The sequence below is a fragment of the Pteropus alecto genome, unplaced genomic scaffold, assembly GCF_000325575.1.
Source record: "Pteropus alecto unplaced genomic scaffold, ASM32557v1 scaffold95, whole genome shotgun sequence".
Lineage (NCBI taxonomy): Eukaryota > Metazoa > Chordata > Mammalia > Chiroptera > Pteropodidae > Pteropus > Pteropus alecto.
In genome coordinates this window covers 3351469-3362706 of record NW_006441071.1, presented here as the reverse complement: position 1 = coordinate 3362706, position 11238 = coordinate 3351469, and positions in this window count along the sequence as shown.

Below are 11238 nucleotides of genomic sequence, written 5' to 3'. Positions count from 1 at the left end.
ATTGAATAATCTTGGTATCCTGTCTAAAATCAGTTGACCATAGATATATGAACTTATTTCTGGACTCTCCATTTTGCTCCATTAATCTGTATGTTTATCCTTATGCCAGTCCCACACTGTTGATTATTTTTGCTTTGTAGTAAGTTTTAAAATTGGAAAGTGTTAATCCTTCAACTTTGTTCTTTTTCAAGAATGTTTTGGCTATTCTGGGAAATTTTAGAAATTTTAGGATTAGCTTATCAATTTATACAAAGATGTCAGCTGTTATTCTGGTTAAGTATTGTGTTAAATCTGTAGGTCAATTTGGGGAAAATTGCCATCTTAACGATATCAAGTATTCTAATCCATGAATATGGGCTGTTTTTCTATTCTTTAGTTCACCTTTAATTTGTTCCAACAATGTTTTGTTATCTTTAAAATATAAGTTTCACAATTCTTTGGTGAAATTTGTTTTTTAGTATTTTGTTGTTCTTGATTCTGATTTAAATAGAATTACTTTCTTAATTTCATTTTTGGATTGTTCATTGTAAGTGTAAGAAATACGATCCACTTTTGCATGGTAATTTTGAATCCTTTAGCCTTACTAAACCTTTTTGTTAGTTCTAATAGTTTTTTATGGATTTCTTAGGATTCTCTATAAGCTCATGTTGTCCGTGAATAGAGATAGTTTTATTCTTCTTTTCCAATCTGCATGCATTTTATTTCATTCTCTTATATAACTGCCCTGCCTAGAACCCCCAGTACAATGTTAAATAGAAGTGGCAAATATGACATTCTTGTCTTGTTCCAGATGTTGAGAAAGTATTGAATCTCTCTCCATTAAGTATGATAGCTGTAAATTTTTCATAGATGTTCTTTTTGTGTTGAGTAAGTTTCCTTCTCTTCGTTTGTTGAGCAGCTTTTTTTTTTTTATATCATGTGTTGGAATTTGTCAAATGCTTTTATTCTAAGGATATAGTATGTTACATTAATTGATTTTTGAATATTAAACCAACCTTGCTTTCCCTCAGTAAGTCCCACTTGGTTATGAGATATAATTCTTTTTATATGTTTCTGAATTTGTTTTGCTAGTATTTTGTTGAGAATTTTTGTGTTTATATTCATGAGAGATATTGGTCTTAATTTTTTAAAAATGTAATGGCTTTGTTTGGTTTTGGTATCAGGGCCTCCTAGAATGAGTTGAGAAGTATTCTTTCCTCTTCTAATTCTTAGAAGAGTTTGTAAAGAATTGGTATTACTTCTTTAAATATTCATCTGTGAAGCCATCTGATTATTTCTTTAGGTAAGATATCTGGAAGTGGAATTAATGTGTCAAAGATATAAACATATGTGAAAATTTTTATACATATTGCTTAATTGCTTTCCTGGATAGGGAGTGCCAGTTCCTACTTTCACTAGCAGTACACAGCTAGCATATAGTTTTTCACTCAGTAGGCTTTCACTAAATTTATGTCGAATTAAATTTTATCAATAACTGGTTCTTTCCAGCCATGGACACGACATTCACTAATATACTAATCTAATAATTTTTCTTAATACTAGTACTTCTTAAAAAGATTGTATTGATTTCAAGCCAATTTTCACCAAAATGAACTAGACTCAGCATATTTTAGAGTTCAATGAATAATAAAGGCCTATATCTGCCTAATACTTTTAGTGTAGAAAGACTTTTTGCTTATAATATAGCTTTCTTAGTGTTCAGGAAGCATCTAAATGATATGCTAAATAAGAATCTGATCACAAGCTAGCTTGGTTTGTTTTTACTATTGTTAACGAAATGAGATAAAGGATATGTGGCTTTAATAATTATGAATATTAATAAAAATACTTGGCAAATTTTTGCATCATGCTTGTCACATATAAGAGATTTCATATTTTCATCACAATTCTTTGTGGGTATTCTGGATTCATGTCCCATATGAATGAATTTATGAACCTACTGCTATTTTTTCACATTTATTGAGATATAATTAACATATAACATTGTGAAAGTGTAAGGTGTACACTGTGATGATTTCATACCTATTTAAATTTGATCTTGATTGTACATTAAGAATTTTCTAACCAAGACACTTTAAATAAATGTAAAAGGTAGGTCTAAATTGTGAAATGTAGCAAATGTGAGTTGTGTGTCTTGTCCACTACCTTTAGAGTTCATTCTCTTCTTAATGTTCATACTCTCTTGATTGAGGGAAGCTCCTCTTCTTCATGAAAGGTCCTGGAGCATATCAACCAGTGTCTACTTAAGCACAAGGTCCATTTTAAACCTGCCAGATCCAGGTCTGTTTTTCTACTCTGGTCCTTGTTTCTTACAGTACTAGGAAAAACAACTCTTAATAATATAAGACATATTCCATACAGGCTGATCCCAGTGAAGGTTTACATAACCAGTTAAACGTATTCTTTAATCACACTGGTTGCAGAAACTTATATTACTTAAAATGGCATTCCAGGCACTATTCATTATAAGTCTTGCTTCATTACATTTGAGTATCTTATTTTCCTCCTTTTATTGCTTTTCATTTTGGTGGTTGTTTATAGCCCTGCTGGGCTCACTTGTTTCTTTATTTAAGAGTTCACTGGGTTTGTATCTGATCTTATCTTTAGTGTCACCACCTTCCCACCTCTTGTTGGTTGATTTAATATTCACAGTGACATTATCTCCGACTCCCTGTGAGTGAATTAACATCCAACTTAGAGCAACATCCTGCATGAAATACACACAAAACGTTGCCAGTCTAAGTGGCAGAAAAGGTTAAACTCTGGATTTATTTTTTTTCTTGTGACTGGTTCCTTACATCTTCCATCCCACTTCCGTATGTGTGTATGTATGTATTTTAAAGTCTCCTATGTTTTATAGAATTTACTAAATATATATGATTTTCTCTTCTAAACTTTACTGTTCGTCAATTTTAGATACTAAAAATAAAATTATTTTATATTTACTTTCAAACATTCACTGAAGAGTTCACTGGGGACATGGGCCTGAACCTTTACAAAACATGAGGGTTCCAAGCACAGTACAGATGTACTTAGAGCGTGTGTACTTCCCATTTCTTAGCTAAGTTGTTTTGGTTGGAAGTAAAAGAAGCTAACTGCTTAAGTTGTAAAGGGACCTTATTGGAAGGATGTGGGAGTATCTAAAAGAATCCAAAGAGGACAGCTGGCCTTCCCAGAGGCTCTACGCAGAACCTAGAGAGCCACCAGGCATTCATGCAGGCATGACTGCTCTATGTTTTTTAGCTCTGCTTCTCTCTGTGCATCTCCAGGTCAGTTGTCTCTGGTTCTTGGGATACATGATAGAAAAAATTCGCCTTAAAGCTCCTGAATTTACTCCATTTTACTCCTAATTACAAATGTGAAAATAACTAGATTGGCCTCGTTTGGACCAAGTGTTCATCTATGGTTCAGTCATCTGTGACCAGCAGGCTATAGCAGCCCATGGGTAGGGACTGATGGAGTAGTTCTCAATAAAAAGGCGCCACATAAGCTAGACACACATCCTTAGAGTTTGTTTGGTTTACTGTTTAGGTGTTAATTCCTGAATTACAGAAAGTAACCACTTAACAGACAATAATAATCAATGTCTGGTCTCCTTCAGAAATGTGTATAAGGTCAAGACTGAATCAGTATGATGGTGTTTGTTCTCTTAATTGCATCTCATCTGCCATATTCACACTTATCCATATAGCCTCTTGGGCTCATCCTTTTATCCACTTATATTCCCTTTCCAGATATAAGGGAACTCATAAATCATTTGCAAAATTTTCTGATTCACTCATTCCTGCATAGAGATAAGTGAGAAAGAATGGAATGGCCCTAGTGAGATTCAGTTTCATGCTCTTCAAAGTTGATGTGGGTGTTATTTCTCCAATAAGCATTCTTAACGTTCTCAATAATACCAGCTGTTGTGCTTTTCTTACTAACATGGTCTTTAGTGAATTGCACTCTCTGGCTTGTCATAGCACATTTGTGCGACAATGGAAAATCTTCCATGACCATGAAATTGGGTTTGAGTTTTGAGAGTATTCCTGAAGATATATCTACTTAGAATCGGTGATCACAAGGTCTATGTCCCCATGTAATATGTTGCTAGAACTATGTTCTATATGCACTTATTCATTAACCTTATTTTATTGCTATCATAAAATGAACGTAGTACTGTATAGACTAAAAAGATGTGGGAAAACTCATCCATATGCTGGTTACAAATAAAAAAAGAGATTTTAAAATAAGAGTTTAGAAGATAAAGAACATGATATAAACTATGTCATAGAGATCAAAACAGGAGATTTTTAAGACGAGGGGTCCAATGCTATCGAAGAAAGGGTCATGGTATTTGGCAAAGTGAACTTGTCAGAATGCTCTTTGAGTAGCTAATTTTTAATTATTTCAACAGATGTATTTATACTATCCACTCTTACTTTGTTTTAGTCATTGCTCATATTTAACAGTCTTATTAATACTTTTGCAATATGAATTAGTTACTCATCAATTTTCTCACTAATCTCTGTTCATAGGAGTAGGGAGAAGAAATAGGCTCACCCCTCTTATATGCAGGGAGGGCCTGGGGCAAGAGTATAAGTGAAGACCCAAATGTCATATTTCTAACTGATTTATTTAAAATTATAAATTAAACATAAAATATTTAAGTTAACATTTTATTTATTTCAAATTTATTTTACAGGTAAATTAAAATTTATTGAAATCTTTTTGGAACTCTTATAAAATATCAAACTATTCTTAATTTTAGCTTTCACAGCTTTCAGTGTCCATCTCATTGACAACATAATTGGTATCACACTTTACGCATGTCTTGTCTAGGCTTATTTGTATACAAATATAAGAGTAATAGAAATTCTTTAATTTTACAGAACTTTATTTAACTGCTATGTGCAACTGTTGTAAATAAAATTAAAACTTCATTTAACTGCCGTGTGCACCATTATGGGTATCTCCCGAACTCTCTGGTACAATGAAATCTAATTTAAAGGGAAGCCAGTGTTCAGATGCTTGGCTAATGAGAAAGGATACTTTCTTATGCAAAAATCTACTGAATTTATGTTCTCTCAGGAAGGTTCAACAATTCAATTACTTTGCCTTTTTTCTTAAGCATGTTCACCACTCCAATCCTCTGTTCTGAAGCAGAGTTCCTCCTGAAGTTGACAATGGCACAATCCTCATATCTTCATGGTATTTGGATATAGTCATCTTTTGTTTCATTGCACAACTCTGTGAATATACTAAAAAAAACTGAATTGTGTACTTCGAATTGGTAAATTGTATGATATGTGAATTATATCTTAATAAAATTTTAATGAAAAAATGATAGAGGCAGGGAAGGAGGAAGTGAGAGTTCTCTTTAAATATGAAATAATAAACACATTCATTATTTCTCTCAAAATCCCAATAAAATGACGATAAAAGAAAAAAAATTTTTTATCCCTAAGCCTGAGTGGTGGTTGTCCTCCCAAGGGTGTGAGAGTGATATTTATGGTTTTAGGCTAGGCAGTGTCAGTACTGAGTGCCAGGTCCCCAGTGAAAAAAGTACCCCTGAGTTCTTGAATAGATGTGTGTGTGTGTGTGTGTGTGTGTGTGTGTGTGTGTGTGTGTGTGTGTGAAGGGGGGATATATGAGACTCAGCACAGGTATTCTTGCTCCTCTAAGGTCAGTTTGGCAAAACAGGAGATAAGGGTAGCTTGGACATTTCCCACTAGAGAGAACATTTGATGAATGAGTGACTAGTGTACCGGTAGTGAATGATGCTTGATAATTACAAACACTAACTGAAAGCTCAGGGGTAGCCACTCAGCTGGCAATATCTTTTGATGCCATGAGTCTTACTTCACTTTTTAAAATAATAGTTGTTAAATGACTTTCCTAGGAATTCTTTTGATCATGTTAAGACTGCAGAAATGAATAGTTTGTGCACTTCAGTTTAATTCATTTCTTAAATGTGAAACTTTCTTCCCAGGCTAAGACTTTCCCAGGCATCACATAACATGGAAACCATTGTCCATGCATTACTTTGACTTAGGCTGACATGTTTAGTGATGCTGCTAGCGTGCTGCCAGAGCCTTGGAAGAGTCTTTCTGAAAGGTGCCACATAAGCGTACCGTGCTTTGCATATGTAAGTGAGGAGCTGCTCAGTTGTTTCCTTTCTGTATTGTTTTTAATTGTCTATTTTAATAGGCCTGAATAAAATACTCTTCTGTTTTATTTGATCTGCATCCCCTAGTGGGATTTCTCCCTGCCTTCTTTTACCGCTGTGACAGTTTCCTATTTAGACATTTACTTCTTTCGACAGGGGCTCTTGATCTTCAATGGCAGTGAGTGCTTTTCTATCTACTGATGTTCAATCCTAGTAGTCCCTGACCTATGGGATCATTTGCAAAAAAGGATTGAGTTTTGGGAGTCTGGGATAAATGAAAGAAATCCCATGAAATAGCAAACAACAACAAAATCCAGCACAGGTTTGATTTAAGCAGCTAAATGAATCTGTATTGATTTTTTCTCAAATGTTCGTAGCAGTGATCATAGGCTTCCAAGATTAACCCTAGTTTAACCATATCCAGTCTCCACTGGATGTGGATGCTTTATTGCATATAGGTACATATTTGAATGACCATCTGATTGGACAGTTTTTTCCTAGGAGAAGTATTTGGCTGATATAGGATGATGTAATAAGACATGATCAGGTCTAGGAGACAGGAGATGTGAATTTTTGTAATCATCTCTGCTGCTACATGACTATGTGGCCTATGTCAAATTATGTAGTACCTTGCCTAAAAACATAAGCAAATTGGACTAAGTCCCTCCCTGCTTCTATTTCCATGAGTGCTGACAAAGCATTCTTGACTCAATACATATGCTATACTTTATTTTCATAGCAGATTCTTGACTTTTGCTTTGCATCACCTTATGAATTTGAAAAGATTTATGTTCCTTCTTTATCTGAAGTTTGAAGCGACGTACTGAAGAATTAGCCTGTATAACTGAATGTACATAGCCCCTGTGACTTACTTTATCTCTGCAACCTGGCTCTAAGAAATGGGTAAAGATAACAAATAAGCTTTGCAAAAACCCTTTGGTGGATTAACTCTTATTTTCTGTTAATTTGTTAGCCATACTGCACTTTGCTATTCACCCAGCAAGTTTTCTCTTGGAATGACAAAGCCAGGAAGCTCTAAATAAAACTGTAAAGTCAATGAAGTTGTCTTTGGGACTTGCCCTTTTCTACCCAGCCTCTCTTTAATCAACCTTGTCTTCCAGTGCCCAAGGTCTTCAAACTGTTTTCCTTTGTGAACAGCTACCCCTACCCCACCGCCCATGCCTAAATGTCTCAAAGTCCTGTGCTGTGTTCTGATCCCCCAAATATGTTTCATGATGGAAAGTAAGACTGTTCAAAATCCATCCTGCCACTTGATATGGTTTTGGCGGCTCCAGGCACATGACCAGACCTAGCCAGTCAGAACACCCAAACCCTCCCCAACAAAATGATTGGTTTAGGGATGGGCACATGTGCCAAGGAGGGAAAATCAGACTTTTCTTTGGCACTTTTGATTCAATTCTCAAGAAAAAGACATGCTCTCTTTTCACTGGGATATCAGTTATAAGAACAGTAAGCCTAGAGCTGCCCTTGAGAATAAAACCAACACAGAGAGAAGTGATGGAGAGTGATGACTAATTCCTGATAACATCATTTGACCCTTAAAGCAACTATGACTGAAAATTGATTGATTCCTAGAAATTTCCAGTTATTTGAGCCTATAAATGATCAAAAAAATCTAATTTGAGTTGAGTTTCTTTCACTTGCGTAAAAACATTCCTAATAAAATTTCTTAAATTCATTTTATTTTCATGATTGACTCATTTCAAAGGAAATCCTCTTGGATGCCCATCTCTTCTCCACTGTTCTTCACCTAATTCTCTCCTTATTTTAGGTATATTTGTCTCTTTGGTTATCCAGTAAATGGGGTTTCCAGTAAATGGATTGGTGGAAAATCTCAACATGAGGATAAGGAGATATTGAATATTTGTTAGAAGCTATTAAAAATTAATATTAGTTTCTTCAGTGTATATCTCTTTCAGTTAGAATTGCAGAAATAAGAAGAGTGAGTTGTAGGATTCAGGCACACAAATCTATAGTAATGCCCATCCTCAAAACCTTTGGTTGTTTCCATTACTCATAGAATAAATTCTAAACATATTTGTATGCCATTAAGTATCATCACAACCTACTTCTCAGCATATTTCCCACTCATCTCTCTGTGTGCAATCTACCCCATAGCTACACTAGAATACTTTTCATTCCTCATCATGCCAAGTACTTCTAAATTTCTATTTCTCCTATTCATCTTCCTTCCATCTGGACTTTTTTTCTTACCATCTTGTCTTTCTCAGTCCTTTAAGGACCAGCTTTAAATGTCACTTACTTCATGAAGTCTTTCCTAAGTTTGAACATTAAGACTGTATGGTTAATTAATATTTTACAAGGGAGGCAAGGATATTCCATGGAGAAAACATTGTCTCTTTAATAAATGGTGTGGGATAATTGGGTAATCACATGCAAAAGAAGAAAACTGGACCCCTATCTTACACCACTCACAAAATTAACTCAAAATGGATTGAATGCTTAAATGTAAGACCTGAAATGGTAAAATTTCTAAAAGAAAACATAGGGGAAATGCTCCTTGACATTGGTCTTGGCAATGACTTTGGATCCTAACTATCTTTTTCAAAGTTTGAGACATAACATTTTGCCTTGTATTATATTTAGAGACTTCTCTCAAGCCAACAAGAATATTAGGTATTTGAGGGCAAGAAATGTCTGATTCATATTTTCACTACTTTACTTCTACTCAATAAGCACTTGCAGAATGGTGAGTCTGGGACTAAAAGAAATAGATCTATTCATGCAAATATTGCCACTTTTAGGGCTTATCTGACATTGGCCTGACCTCTTTCCTTTAAGGAAGAGATTAATTTTGATCCTGCCTATTCTCCTTTGTTCTTTTCAACAATCCTCCATATCTCCTTAATCCAGTTGGCAAGATAAATAGTCACCCAGTGCGATGGGGTGAATAGGCAAATTCCACCCTTATTCCTGGACTTTTTCACAGCTGCTTCTGATTCATGTCACTATTTCACTATCTGCGTCTTCCCGCCTTTCCTGAACTCATGCCCTGGCTTCCACAGCTTGACTCCTGTGTTCGGCCTGGTCCTCTGACTTATGCCTTGGTTCCAGCTACTCTCTCACCTGAAATTGTATGCCTTTCAGCTTTACAATACACGGCAAAGTGTTAGAGGAACCCTTTCCCCAGGACCCACAGTCATCTCAAGAGGTCCATTCAGGTCTTGCTCAGCCCCTGCCTGACTCCCACCTAAAAAAGAATAAGGATCCATCAGAAGCCTAAACTCTCATTGTGAGGCCTTGGTTAACTGAGAAGTAACATTCTGACCTGGTTAGTCAACTGAATTGGATTTTTTCAACAAGATGGAGGCATTGGTTTCATTTTGCTAGACTGGTTTAGATGGGTTAACTTTATTAAACATTATTGGTGTATTATAAATATGTATGATTCCTTAGAAATCGTCAATTTGCCAAGTCATATTGAATCATTCATCTGGAGGACAGCTGAAGGGGTTAATTAAAAACAGCTGCATCTAATCTTGCCGGTGTATATTTCCTTCTTAGAGGACATAGGAAGAGAGGAATTATCCAGAAGCCAAAATGAATGGGGGTAGAGTCTGGACGTCCTGAGAATCAGATCTACTAATTAAAGTGGGTTGAAGATAAGTATATAAGTCATCTTAATGTGGCATTAAACAAGAAGAAAACATTGAGATTAAAGAACAAAGCATGATTAGTTATATAAAGTATGAAAAATGTATCTTCTCTACATAAAATATTCTTCTTTTGTTCTTTCTGTAACTTTGTACTCCTTATCTTGCCTCTATCTTAATGTTAATTAGAGAAATTATTAAATAACTGAAATTAAATTATGTTTTTTCTTATGCTTTTCAGTATAAAGTAAAAAACATGCATCATTTTTTTCGATAAGTAGAAAGCAATGAATTTACTAATTGTAATGCCATCATATCAAAATATAAATCTGCATTGCCTTGGTTTTTCTGTTTTCATCCACGAAGTGTTAAGTTCTTATACCTTGATATAATATCCAAAGAAACTATATATGGTTTTCTGTATGGCTTCCCGTGAAGCATAAACTCTGGCCCAGTGCTCCTTGCTCAGAGAAACCAAGTCAGGATGTTCATATTGATGTGGCTACTGATTAAGCCAAAGTTTATCCCATTTACAGGATGACAGGTGACCCGTGAGATCATGGCATTTGGTTGTGGGATGCTCTGAGTCTAACTGAAGCAAATAATACTGCTGTCAGATTTTGGACTAGAGACTATGTAAAAAATTATGGAATTTGGTATGAGAGAAGAAAGGTACATTCGCACAAAGATAAATACTCTATAGTCAAAAGAGAGTTTAGCTACCTAGTATTTCTTTGATTCTTCACAACCTTCCTGACAGTAAATGATTTTTAAAGGTGGTCTAAAGAAAATCCCATTTTTTGCTATCAAGAGACTCTTTTAGTTCCTTGCTGTGCAGTGTGGTCCACAGAACATCAGCATTGGCATCAAGCATTGGAAGTTTGTTAGAAAATGCAGTGTCTCTGGTTCCACCCGAGATCCACTGAATCAGAATCTGCGTGTACATTAAAACATGAGAAGCATTCTTCTAGTATTCCTAGTGTAGTAGATTTCTATTATTTTTCAACATCCATTCTCTCCCTTTTCCCTAATAACAGAATCTTAACTGGTCACCTTGATGAGTTCTCAAGCTCCACATTGACTTACCTCCCTTCAGCTGTGTGATGTGATATTCTGGCCAATGGGATGACCAGAGGAGTAATGTGAGGCACTTGCAAGTCTTGCTTTTAAAATGGCTACATTTTCCCTCTGACTGTGAAATGGGAAAAACTGTGGGAACCAGTTTTGGCCCATAAGTGGGAGTCACAAACTGAGCATGTCAGAGCCACCTACTAGCACAGAGCTGCCCACCTAATTCTGGACTGATATTTGACAAACATCTTTCTTGTTTCAGTCATTGTAACTGGGGGTATCTTTAGATCAGCAGCTCAGCATGTAAACTAATAGACTGGTATTAACAGAACTAAATGAGCAATTGGTCAATCTCTTTAGAATTACATGAAATCATTAATA